Source organism: Psammomys obesus, unplaced genomic scaffold (assembly GCF_907164565.1).
Source record: "Psammomys obesus unplaced genomic scaffold, mPsaObe1.curated_primary_1811, whole genome shotgun sequence".
Taxonomy (NCBI): Eukaryota; Metazoa; Chordata; class Mammalia; order Rodentia; family Muridae; genus Psammomys; species Psammomys obesus.
This window is the reverse complement of record NW_026595447.1, coordinates 15905-27450: the sequence shown is the minus strand read 5'-3', so window position 1 is coordinate 27450 and position 11546 is coordinate 15905. Positions and strand designations below refer to the sequence as shown.

At 43.7% G+C, this 11546-nt stretch overlaps 1 non-coding gene across 1 annotated transcript; it reads left to right on the top strand.

Moving 5' to 3' along the window:
* The first annotated feature begins 7326 nt into the window (after positions 1-7326).
* On the top strand, positions 7327-7468 carry LOC129685751 (small nucleolar RNA SNORA48). Its single transcript, XR_008721533.1, has one exon. It is a non-coding gene; the product is annotated as a small nucleolar RNA SNORA48 (small nucleolar RNA).
* Positions 7469-11546: the final 4078 nt, after the last annotated feature.

The window sequence follows — 11546 nt, the reverse complement described above, 5'->3', positions numbered from 1 at the left end:
CTTTTCACCAGTCAGTCTTCCTCTTTGGCTCCCCAACCCCCCCAAACCGTGCCTCTTCCATTCGCTTTTCACCAGTCCGTCTCCCTCTTTGGCAGTCCTTATTGGTGGCCGTCACACAGCTCCCTAACTGAAGTGCTGTGAATAAAATACAGTTGTTGTTCTGGTGTAAACTCTCTTGGAACCGCAGAGCGAGGACTAAGGAAGCTGGAACTTAAATGCGTAGGTTGCAAGCCTGGGCTCATTCTCTGCCTTGATGTGTGAAGACTCGGCATGCTCGGGCCTCCTTCATATGTTCCTTGTAGGCCAAATGTTTCTCAGGGCGTAGAGCCCAGGTTCAGATGCAGCCACCGAGAATGAATGGAATTAAGACAGCAGTTGAGTTCACCTTGTCCCAGATTTAGGCAAGAGCTCAGGCTACATTCAGTCTAGGTTTGGGGGATATGGCGGACACTGCAGGGAGCCTTATAAAAACGATATACAGGAACGGCAGGGCCCTGCTTCATAATTATCAGGAGAATGTGACACTGGCCAGTTGATGCCACTGTGGTAATTTGTGGCAAGCTGCTCTGGGGGTAAGGCAGAATGGCAAAAGCATCTGGGTCCTCAGGCACGTTAACAGAGCTGGGGACTGGTCATCTCTGCTGGTACTGACCTCAGGCCGATGGCCAGCTATTTGTGTCAGGGGTCATTGTAACTGATATTTCTCCCATAAGCCCATTTTAACATATAGACTAAATCTGAGCCTGACCTCGTAGTTCAGGCCTGTAATCCTGGGCCTGTAATGTTCTAATGCTGAGGCAAGAAAATCACACGTTTAAGACCGGCCTTGGCTGTAGAGTGAGTTCAGCTCCAACCCGGGCAACTTTGTAAGGCTTTTGTCTTGCAATGAAAAGTATAAGTCTAGGATATAACGTAATGGTAGTGTCCTTGCCTAGCCCGTGAGGAGGTGCGATGTCAGGACCCAGGAACACACACACACACAGTAAATCAAATTTCAGACTTCATTACAGCCTTAGCATCTAGTAAAGTATTGGGCATTGGCCACATGAGAACATAGGGTACTTAATGAAATTATGGACAATTAAGTTAACTCTCTTCGTGTGTAGATGTTACTTGTTTTATTTGAATGTAGTTCATCAACACAATTGCAAACGAGATTTTTCAATTTACAGAACGGTTATCTTTACCAAGAATGTGAAAACTTGTCTCAGAAATAAAAATAAATAAATAAATAAATGGGGCAAGGCTGGGAATGCAGCTCAGTGAGGGAAGGTGGAGGGTGGGCAGCGGCGGAGGAGGAGAGCTGGGGGTGGAGAAAGGATTTGAAAACATTTTAAAGCTTTTCTGTTTGTGGTAGTTTGACACAATGAAACATCTAGGTATAGAGAATCCAGGTGCTCTCCAACCCCGGTGGAATGTTCTGGTTTGTTTTTTTTTGTTTTTTGTTTTTTGTTTTTGTTTTTTTTCACATACCAGAGGACCATGTGACAATGACTGAAATTGTAAGGTTAGTTTGTCTCCTGCTATTCAGAATAAGTAGAAATCTGTAATATGTACATATATATTAAATATTTATTGTTATTTGTAAAGTCCTTTAGTCCTTTTCGGTTTTTTAAATTGAGCATGGTTTTGAAAATTCACAGCTAAAGTAAGGAAGTAAAATTTTTGTCATTTCTTTTGGACCTTACAGTACTTTTTTTTTTTAAGCTTGTCTTGCTTTGTAAGCAAAAGACACGTTTGTAATGCAGTAGTAACAGTGCTAGTACATTACACAATAGTCATAAAAATTACTTCAAAGAACTAAAGCCCTAAAGGTTTCTACTGATAACTTAGAACTATAGTTTCTCATTTATCTAGTAGGAGGCTGAGACAGAATAATTCCAAATTCAAGGCCTGCCTGGGCTCCAGAGTGTGTTCATAATCAGCCCTAATAACTTTGTGAGACCCTCTCTCAAAATAAAGAGAAATGGGGATAACTTGCCTATTTTGTGTGAGGACCAGGTTCAGTCCATGGTGCTGCAAAATAAAACCCATCTCCCATTTATTCCCAGCCATAGCTCTTGGCGCTGGCAATAAAGCCATCAAACTTGAGTAACAGTTAAATAACTAAAATATAAAGAAATTAGTTATGAACTTGTTAACCGTCTTGAATATTTGCTTTCTACCAAAATAAGCTTCAAAGACCCAACAAATCACAGATCCCGACCAGGCTGAACCCTGAACTCAGAAAGCCATCTGCCTCAGCCTCCTGAACGTTGGGACTAAAACTGAATACCACCCCACACAGCCAGAACCTCTTTCTCTCACTGTAGGCCTATTGAAATGTAGCTTTAATTCTGTGAGCCAGCTTTTGAAACAGGATGCCAATAAAAGTTTAAGGATAATTTTTTAAAGTAAGCATTGCTTCCTCCACTGTGGATAAAAGTTTATTGCCCAGGGGCTGGAGAGATTATCAAGAACACTACTGCTCTCACAGAAGACCCAGTTTCAAGACCCAGCACCCACATGGTGGCTCACAACCATCCATAGCTCCAGTTCTAGGAATCCGGTACCCTTGTCTGGCCTCCTTGGACACCAAGCATACATGAGTACACAAACATACATGCAGGCAAAGCACATGCATAAGAAAGTGAAGTTTATTGTCTCAAGTATCTTCTCCCATTGCCATCATACCTTTTGAGAAAAAGGTTTCTGTAGTATTGATCATGTTATTAAAATATATAAACAATTCAGCTATGTATTCCTTCAAGTCACATGTCATCAATCTAAGCAAACTAAATGTAGCTAAGGGATCTCATTTAACAAACAGAGAACATATCTCACTGCTCACATTATCTGTACTCATCTGTTTGGACATATTAAATCATGTTATTTTTTAATTCTTTTCCTCCCATTTTATGTTTACCCAAGTTTTATTTGCTGAATGTAATTTTATTTCTGGTTAATCTGAGAAAAATCTCAGTTTATATTTAGTGTGTCTTTATTGTTTTCATTTAATTTTCCTGGCAATTCTTTGTGGTTTTCTGAGACAAGATCTCACACCATAGCCAGAGCTGTCCTGGAATTCACTGTGTAGCCCATTCTTGTCTCAGATTCCTGGCAGTCCTCCTGCCTCAGCCTCCCAAGTGATGGAATTATGCCCAGTTTAACAATTTGTTTGTGTTTCTCTTTCCAAAAGTATAAATTCATGGCCATTGGGAGATTTAAGAGAATGAACAGTTCCTTTGCAGAGAGTATGGGAAACAGCTGGCCTTTGAAGAACTTCAATTCCTCATGGTGGATTCAAGACCATGAATCACTTCCCTTATGTGTGTGCTTCATAGATTCTTTCAGGTTTCAAGAACAGAGACCTGGGAGGTTTATCTCAATTACTAAAGGTTAATGATGTGCTGGAATAGGGCAAAGTGATGGAAACAAAGCAACAGCAATAGCCCTTTCTGCATACACGTGTATTCCAGGATGACAGAGGATGCTCAGCCAATAGGACCCCAGTTCCTCACGATGGTGACTGTTATTCTTCATCTCTTCACAGTTGTTATACCTCTACCCTGACTCCCCTTCATGCCACACATGAGGTGTGTGTTTACACACCTCAGCAGAGAGAATATAAATAATTCACCTTCAAAATTGTGGTTTCCATCAGCGGGACCAATTACATCATTTCCAAGGCTCCAGAGAAAATGAAAAGTTAGAACCCTTGTTTACAAATTACTAAGAATCTCAAGATTGTGGCAGAGCACTAAACTAATGCGACGAGCTTTGTAGAAGAAGGTGCAATGTGACTTCAGTAACTCAAGATGTGCACAAGCCAGCCAGTTGATGAAGGTAGGTCCACAGCCACGTTAAAAAGAAAGCTGTATCTCTTTGCCTGGTCTGGCCTGGTCACAGGATGCAAAATTTTAAAGTATGGCCTTAATCTTATCTCCAAATACAATCATTCTGAGCTACAGAAGAATTTGAGATGCCAGCATTATGCATTTGGAGGAAATACAGCTCAGCTCATAACATTTATGGGAGTAATGTTGGCAGGACTCTAAACTCTCCTCTAATAAAGAGGGTAAATATTTCTCAAAGCTTATGAGAGAAGAAATTAAACAGCCAAACATATCTAGTTGTCACATAAGCTCTAACTTATAGCTCAAGGGCACAGAGAGATAAAGATGACAAGCAGGCCTTTTAAAAAGAAGAAGAAGAAAAAGCCTTTATCATAATGTTTGTATTGGACTCACATTGTAACACCCTCTTTGCATGCTAAGCTCTTCACTGCCAGCAGCAAGGCCCAGTAAAGGTGACCAAAGCAGCAAGCTACTGGCTTACTGCAGCTCAAGCCAATGAAGTTACTACACTACAGGAAGAAATGATTCCACATCCAGGTTACATGGGTTTTGTCCTGTAAAGAAAAACAGTACCTTGTGGTTTAAAATGTAGCCCTCAAAGTTCGTATGTTGGAAACTTCATCCCCTCTGCCATACTGCCAAAAGCTAAGACTCTGAAGAGATGGCAGAGACCCTCAGATATTTGTCCTAAGGTCATGACAGACCAAAACAACAGCTGAATGGGCTTATTGACATTTTCTATTCCCTAACCATGAGTTGCATGAAGGAGCTGAAGACATATTCATTTCCCTACGAATTTTAACAGCAACCATTTGAGTGCACAACACCTAACCTGGTTTCCACCAAACCACCACCAGGCCTGCCATGAAGAATGGGAGGCAGCCATATCATTTACATGTGGTTTTTCTCACCATTCTTAACATAAGGTAGTCCTAAGTAAGGCAATTAGAAGTAGGGTTTACAAATAGGTCATACTGAAAGCTTTTCCTGCTTAGAAAAATACCATTATTGTTTTAGCTTCATCTTTTTGTGTTATAGGAATAAAAATATTTTATGGTTTCCTCTGTTTTATCTCATTGTCTTAATAATATGATAATCTATATATGCTTCTTTTAATTCCATTTTTTCAGTTCACATAATGGTTGCCAATTGCAACTGGTATATTCCCCTCTTCCTTAATGAATAAGAGCTTTCAAAATCACATGACCTCTTCAAGATTCTAGCATTCAACATTGTCACATTGAGGGATAGCATTTCCAACTTATGGAATTTGGGGGATACATTATTTTTTCATTTTGGAGATAAATCCCTGTAATTAGAAATAGAGGGGTTTCTTCTTGTGGTGAAGTGGCTTTGTTCATTGGCTTGGGTTGTAGTTCAGGGGTTTGCTGTTTTGGTCTGTTTCAGACAAGGAGAATAAAAGGAAAATTATAACAGAGTATGGTCTCGAGGCACTTGGATAAATATATTTCAGTAGTGTAGAAGTTAGCCACAATGATGTTGGCTGATGGTAATAGAATCTAAAATATCAATGTATTAAAAGGTCACGTTTACTTCAAGTAAATGTCTACAGACAAGAATACTATGACTAAGTGAAGGTTCTGTTCCGCAAAGCCCTTAGAGACACAGACATCCTGAACTCACAGCTTTACCCTCTCTAGACAGTGCCCAAGATCCAACATTACAGTAAACTGTGAAATGTAAGTTTTATTTATTTTGTGTGTCTGGGTATTTTGCCTGCATGTATGTCTGTGCATCACTTGGCATGCCTGATGACCACAGATTTCAGAAGAGGGCATTAGGTCCCAAGGACCTAGAGTTAAAGATAGTTGTGAGCTGCCAGATGGGTGCTGGGATTCAAACCAAGGTTCTCCGGAAGAGCAACGAGTGCTCTTAACTGCTGAGCTTTCTCCCCAGCCCCTCAAACTCTAGGCTTTAGAGAAGGCAAGCTAAGATATGTGGCACAAGGAGAGTCTCACTGACTCTCAGGAAACTCAGTGATGCCCAACACTTTGTTTTGTGAGCCAGGAGAGGATACTGGAGCTGGTGTACTCTAATCCTGTGACAATAAAGACCCATCATACCTTGAGTGGTAAACGGAATGATGGTGGAGCAGCCTGTGTTCTGTTGATGGAGCTGCATAATTTGCAAGAGAAAGTGTTATCTCAGAGCAACAATTTGTGAAGGGAAAACACTGGGAAAGCACTTACTTATACTGGCAATTTTTAATCAGTCTGTGATTCCCTGAAGCCTAAATCCATAAAGCAGGCACAGGATCCAATTTTAAGAACAGAGGAATTGGAAGAAAATGGGAAATTGGAAGATCTTCTAGGTCCATATCTGTTTATTAAAAGAAGAAAAACAAAAACCTAAGATAAAATTTAAAAGATGTTTGGATGGAAAAGTTTGAAAATATTGACTTCCCACCATCTGAACTGTATCTTAGCCAGTGAATCCTCTGATAATGTGCTATAAACTTTCTAAACACAAAATTTTAATCTGTACCTTTCTTATCCAAGTCCAATCAACACCTATCAGCAAAGTTCACTTTGGCTAGCATATGCCAAGAACGGAAGATGAAGTCTGGAATTTTCAAGGGCTCATCTCCGTGAAAGTTGGAGTCAATGCTCTTCATGTCCTGGGATCATCATTTTCAGTGTGAAAAACAAGTTGTGGCTCTCACATCCTAGCATAAGAATGAGATGATTTCTTCGTGAGCATCTTTGGAAGGTAACATACATTGCTTTAGGAAGAGAAAAACTCCAGCCAAGTCATCATGTGACTTAGAAAGCTTATAGTTGCAGATGAATACCAAAATGAGAGAGTTCTCTTGATCAGATTGAGGCTGCTGTACAAGGTCCCCCGGCCACTTGATCTGTACAACCCGGGAGCCGTGATGATGTTAGAGGTGTTTGCTGTGGATAAGTGCATTAGAGCCCCTTTGGTAAATTCATATAGGAGGTACATCCCCGAGGCTTGGGAGCAAAGAGATTACTTTTACCTAACTGAAGTTCATTTTTAATGCTTTTATTATGCATGTGTGTGTGTTTGTCTATCTGTCTCTCTGTGTGTGCATGCCATGGCACATGTGTGTGGTCAGAGGACAACTTTTTGGTTCTGGGGATCAAAGTCAGGTCCTCCAGCTTGTTCAGTAGGAGCATTGCCTGTTAATACATCTCACAAGCCCATCACCAATTACTTTTTATTTGAATTACAAGCAGCCTCCAGGAGCAGGGGTCAAAGTCTCCCAACTTCCAGCATGAAATTGAAGTTCTGACTCATATGACCTCAGGACATGAATTCTGCCTGAGTTTGGAAGTGGGTCCTTTCCCTGCTCAGCTGCCACATGAGAACTTATTTAAAAATATTGCTTGGAACCAAACTATTGATTGGAACCTTTAAAAGGACCTATTAAACTGTGCCCACACCCTTAAAAATGGTAAGATTTAAAAAAAAGAGAAAGAAAGAAAGGATGAAAGAAAGAAAAGTGGTCCCTTGACAATGGGTGAAGAGACACCTTAGTGGTGGTGTTCTTATATCATTCAGGGGCAGAAAAGATGGCAATCCTTTTGTTTATCCTAGCTTGATGCTTGGCTTTATGGCCAAAGCTGTCTTATGCCTAGGACTCATAAAAATCAAATCCAATCCAGGCAGAACAGTGCGGGAGAAGGAAGACAGACAGATACGTGCGGACCACATCATGTCACCCACAGACCTGACCTCCAGCACATGGCACAGGCGCGCCGTAGACACCCAGTTGCCACGAAGCCATGCAGCAGGGATGGAAGATGTCACCCAGAGACCTGCCAGCTGCGTGGTAGCCAGCCTGCAGCGGGAGCCACCAAAATGTGCTGGTATGCGGTAGACAGATGGGAAAGAAGAAGTGGAGCAGCATGAGTATTATAAAGAGAGATGGAACTAGAGGCTCCAGGGTGGAAAGGAGTAGCCTGTGGTGAGTGCCCAGTCCCATGACCTGGGGCCATAGTGAGGTCCCAGCCAGAGCTGCAACTGAGAGCCATGTCTGGGTCTGTGGCTATGCAACAGCAGAGGTCTATGTTGATGTCCATGGCTCATATTAGCGCCAGAGAACATGGAAACATCCCTTGTCAGGGCTGCTGCCAGGGACCCCGTGGGTGTCCAGGAGCTATGCAGAACTGGCCCTGCTCCTCACTGGCTGTGGCGCTCTGGAGAGTAGGCCCCATCTCTCACCTGCAGCAGCACTCAGGGGGAGAGGGGAGTCAACCAGGTAGCACAGTGGAGCTGACCGTGGCGACAGGAGTGTGAGTGAGCCAGCCCAAGACTGTGGGTATGGGAGAACTGACCGTGCCACCTGTCTGCCGTGGGGTGGCATGTGTGCCAAGGCAATGCCCCCCCCCCCACTTCCAGCAGTCCTGAAAGCTGAGCAGGTTCGTGAACTCGGGAGAGCTATCCCTGCCCCTCACCAACTGCAGCACTGAGGAGAATGAGACCTGCACCTCACCTGGGCAGCACAATAGGGCTGGCCCTGGTCCAGGGGCTACAGAGGAGCAAATCTCAAGGGTGAGAGTGAGGAAGAGCTGGCTCCATCGTGAGGTGGCACGGGTGCGGGGTGATTCCTTCCCAATTCCAACTGGCCACCTGCAGTAGTTGGGGAAGCTGGCCCCGAGGGCATGAGTGGGAAAGCTATCCTTGCTCCCTTACTGGCCGTCTCCTGCACCTCACCTGGGCAATACAGTGGTGCTGGCCCTGATGGCAAAGTCATGGGTGAGCCATCCCCAAGGGTGTGAGAGCAGGAGAGCTTGCCCAAACCCTCGCAGGCTGCAGCATTTGGGAGAGTGGGCCCTGCAACTTGACTGGGCGGCACAGTGGTGCTGGCTCTGATGGTGAGGGCAGCCCCAAGAGCATGAGAGCAAGAAAGCTGACCCTGCCTTCTGCCAGTGGCAGCGTTGGGTGGCCCAGCTGGAGCAGTGCTGGAGAGCTTGGCCTGGTAGTGCAGATAAGGTAGAGCCAGCACTCTGACCACCCAGTGCACTAGCTACCACCCAGACCCAGATCTGGGGCACTGAGTTGGCCCACCCCAAAATTTATATCATCTGCAAATGGTTGGGACACATGAAAGGGCCAGTCCTGCTGAGCCAAAGCTGCAGGATCTCCATGACACAAGGCAACAACAGGATAACCAGGAGGAATCCGATAAGGATCCAGTATCGATGGTGTCACAGAAGCCAGAGACCTCGAGCCAGACCGATGACTCACTGCAGTGAACATCTGCAAGGGAAGATGTGTGGACAGAGGGATACACTGTGGGACAGGCTGACATACTATAGCTTCCATGACAAGATGGTTTCTATGTTTTTTTGTTGTTTGTTTTTTTTATTTTGGGGGGGGGTTGCAAGGGTGGAGGGCAGATATAAGGGGATAGGGAGGTGAGAAGGATTGGGGTGCACGATGTGAAAAAAATAAAAAGGTTCTAAAAAATGTCGTTTAATCCGTTTTGTGTTGTTGTTATTGTTTGGTGGTAGTGGTGGTGGCGTTAAAAATTGTATGTACCTACTGAGATGGTACAGTCTCTCTCGAAAATGGTTTGATTTTTTAATAACATTAATCACAACCAATAATATGACCTCACAACCCCGAAGAAGAGGAAAACAGCTTGTCAAAAAGACTTGTATGGCTGAGTTCATACCAATTTAATTTATTATAATTAAAAGCTCTTTCAAAAACTGAATTTCAATATAAGAATGTGGAACAGAGGAGCCCTGCAAAGTCCAGACACTACAGGAACACAGGCTCCCTGGGGTGGTACGAGTGGACACAAAATGTTCCCTCCAGACATGGAGCCAGCAGCCCTGTGAAGCTGGGACTTGAAGTGCAATACATGTACCATCTGCAGGATCTAGGTGATGGATGCCTGTCTTAGATGTCAGGCTGAAGACAGAGGGATTGTACTGCAGTCTGGAAAGGACAACATCATTCCTTCCATGGTGGCTGTTTCACTTCACGGCTGTAAGTGAAACAACCATCGGTGCCCTTGCTGCCAGGATCCACAGAGGAGAAGAAGTAGTAAGGTTTTTCAGGTGCAGGGGCTGGCAACCCTAGTGGATCTTGAGGTGGAGTGCTGGACAAAAGCTAGAGCACTCCAGTGGGCCAACTCTTCAAAGAGAAAGGAGGCATCTGTGGTTCTTTTCAGAAACTCACTACAATTGAGATAATTTATTAAAGATGGCCTCTTTTTTTCCTCTCCTTAGTTAGAAGTGCCATTTAAAAATAAAAAGGAGAGAATGTCAACATTTGCATGACCTTTATAATTTTCCTCCCAGTGTAAGAGCAGTTGCATTCACAGAAGAACATTTGCATATTTATGCTTGATTGGTTTTTAAAAAGAATGTTACAGTAACAAATAGAACTCAGTTTAATAACTACCCCCTCCAAAGAATGGATGAAGAAATTCTGACATTTAATAAAATACAAAGAATACTGCTTTAAATGGAATAAACTCTTGAAACTCTCCAAACATGAATAAATCTAAAAAGCTTGCTAGGGCAAGAAAACAACACAAAGGGAGTATTTATTATCTATGTGAGCCCACTTATAAGACACTCTAAGACAGACCAGCACAGTCTATACTAAAAGAAACCAGATCAGTGGGTGCTCTGAACAGCGAAGGCAGGCATTGTTTTGGAAAGGGCGATGGTGAGCATGCTTCATGTTTGAGGTGTTGGGCGTACAGGTGTAAGTCTTTGACCAAACTATTTTTAAGATTTATTTTTATTGTTTTTTTTAGTGTGTGTGTGTGTGTGTGTGTGTGTGTGTGTGTGTGTGTGTGTGTACACGCACACATGCGTGCAGACACCTTCAGAAGTCAAAGCCATCAGATCCACTTTGAGCTGTAGGTGATTATGAGTCACCTGATGCGGGTACTGGGACTCAAATTCTGGTCTTCTGGAAGAAGGGCAAGTTCTATTACCACCCAGCCATCCCTCCAACCCCCTGTCCAATCCTTTCAACTATCAGATCTTGCCCTTTACATCCTCAGCAAGCTCTTGGGATTCCTCCTAGGAATCGCCAGCACATGTCAGGCTGATCTTTGACAAAGCTGCTAAGGAAAGCTGATCAATGAGATGCTGCTCATTTAAGCCACTTCAAACAGGCAGTTATAGAGACATAAACACAGAGTGGCCTGGAGTACTGGACCTCAAAGTACAGGCCAAGTGGGATGCCTGGAATCAACTGAAAGAGAATTGTGACAAAGGTGGGGGGAGTAAGAGGACACTGCCTAGCCAGCAGAGTCATACCACCAATGTACTGTGGCTTCCTTTGTTCTGATAGTGCTGCATGGAACATGTTGGAGCATGGAGTCTGGCCATGGCCAAGTCATATTTGGCTCCAGGATAAACTATCTCTTATTCCCTTTGAGGTGAGAGTTGTGGTTTTGTGTAGACAAAGTTGACAGACGATCTCGGGTGTCATCCCTGCCTTGCCTTCCACCACGTGACAGGGTCTCTGCTCTTCTTTACACTGCACACATCAGACTAGCTGGCCCCCAAGTTCCTGTGGATGCTCCTGTCAGATCCCTGCAGGAGCACTTGGGTTACAGGCACTGGTGCTATGCACGCTAGGCTCTTAGGTGAGTTCTGGGGATTCAAATCTCGTGTTCTCCTAAGCTCATGGCAAGTGCTTCTAACCACTGAGCTCTATCACCAGGCTTACCACTGAATTTGGTGTGTGTGT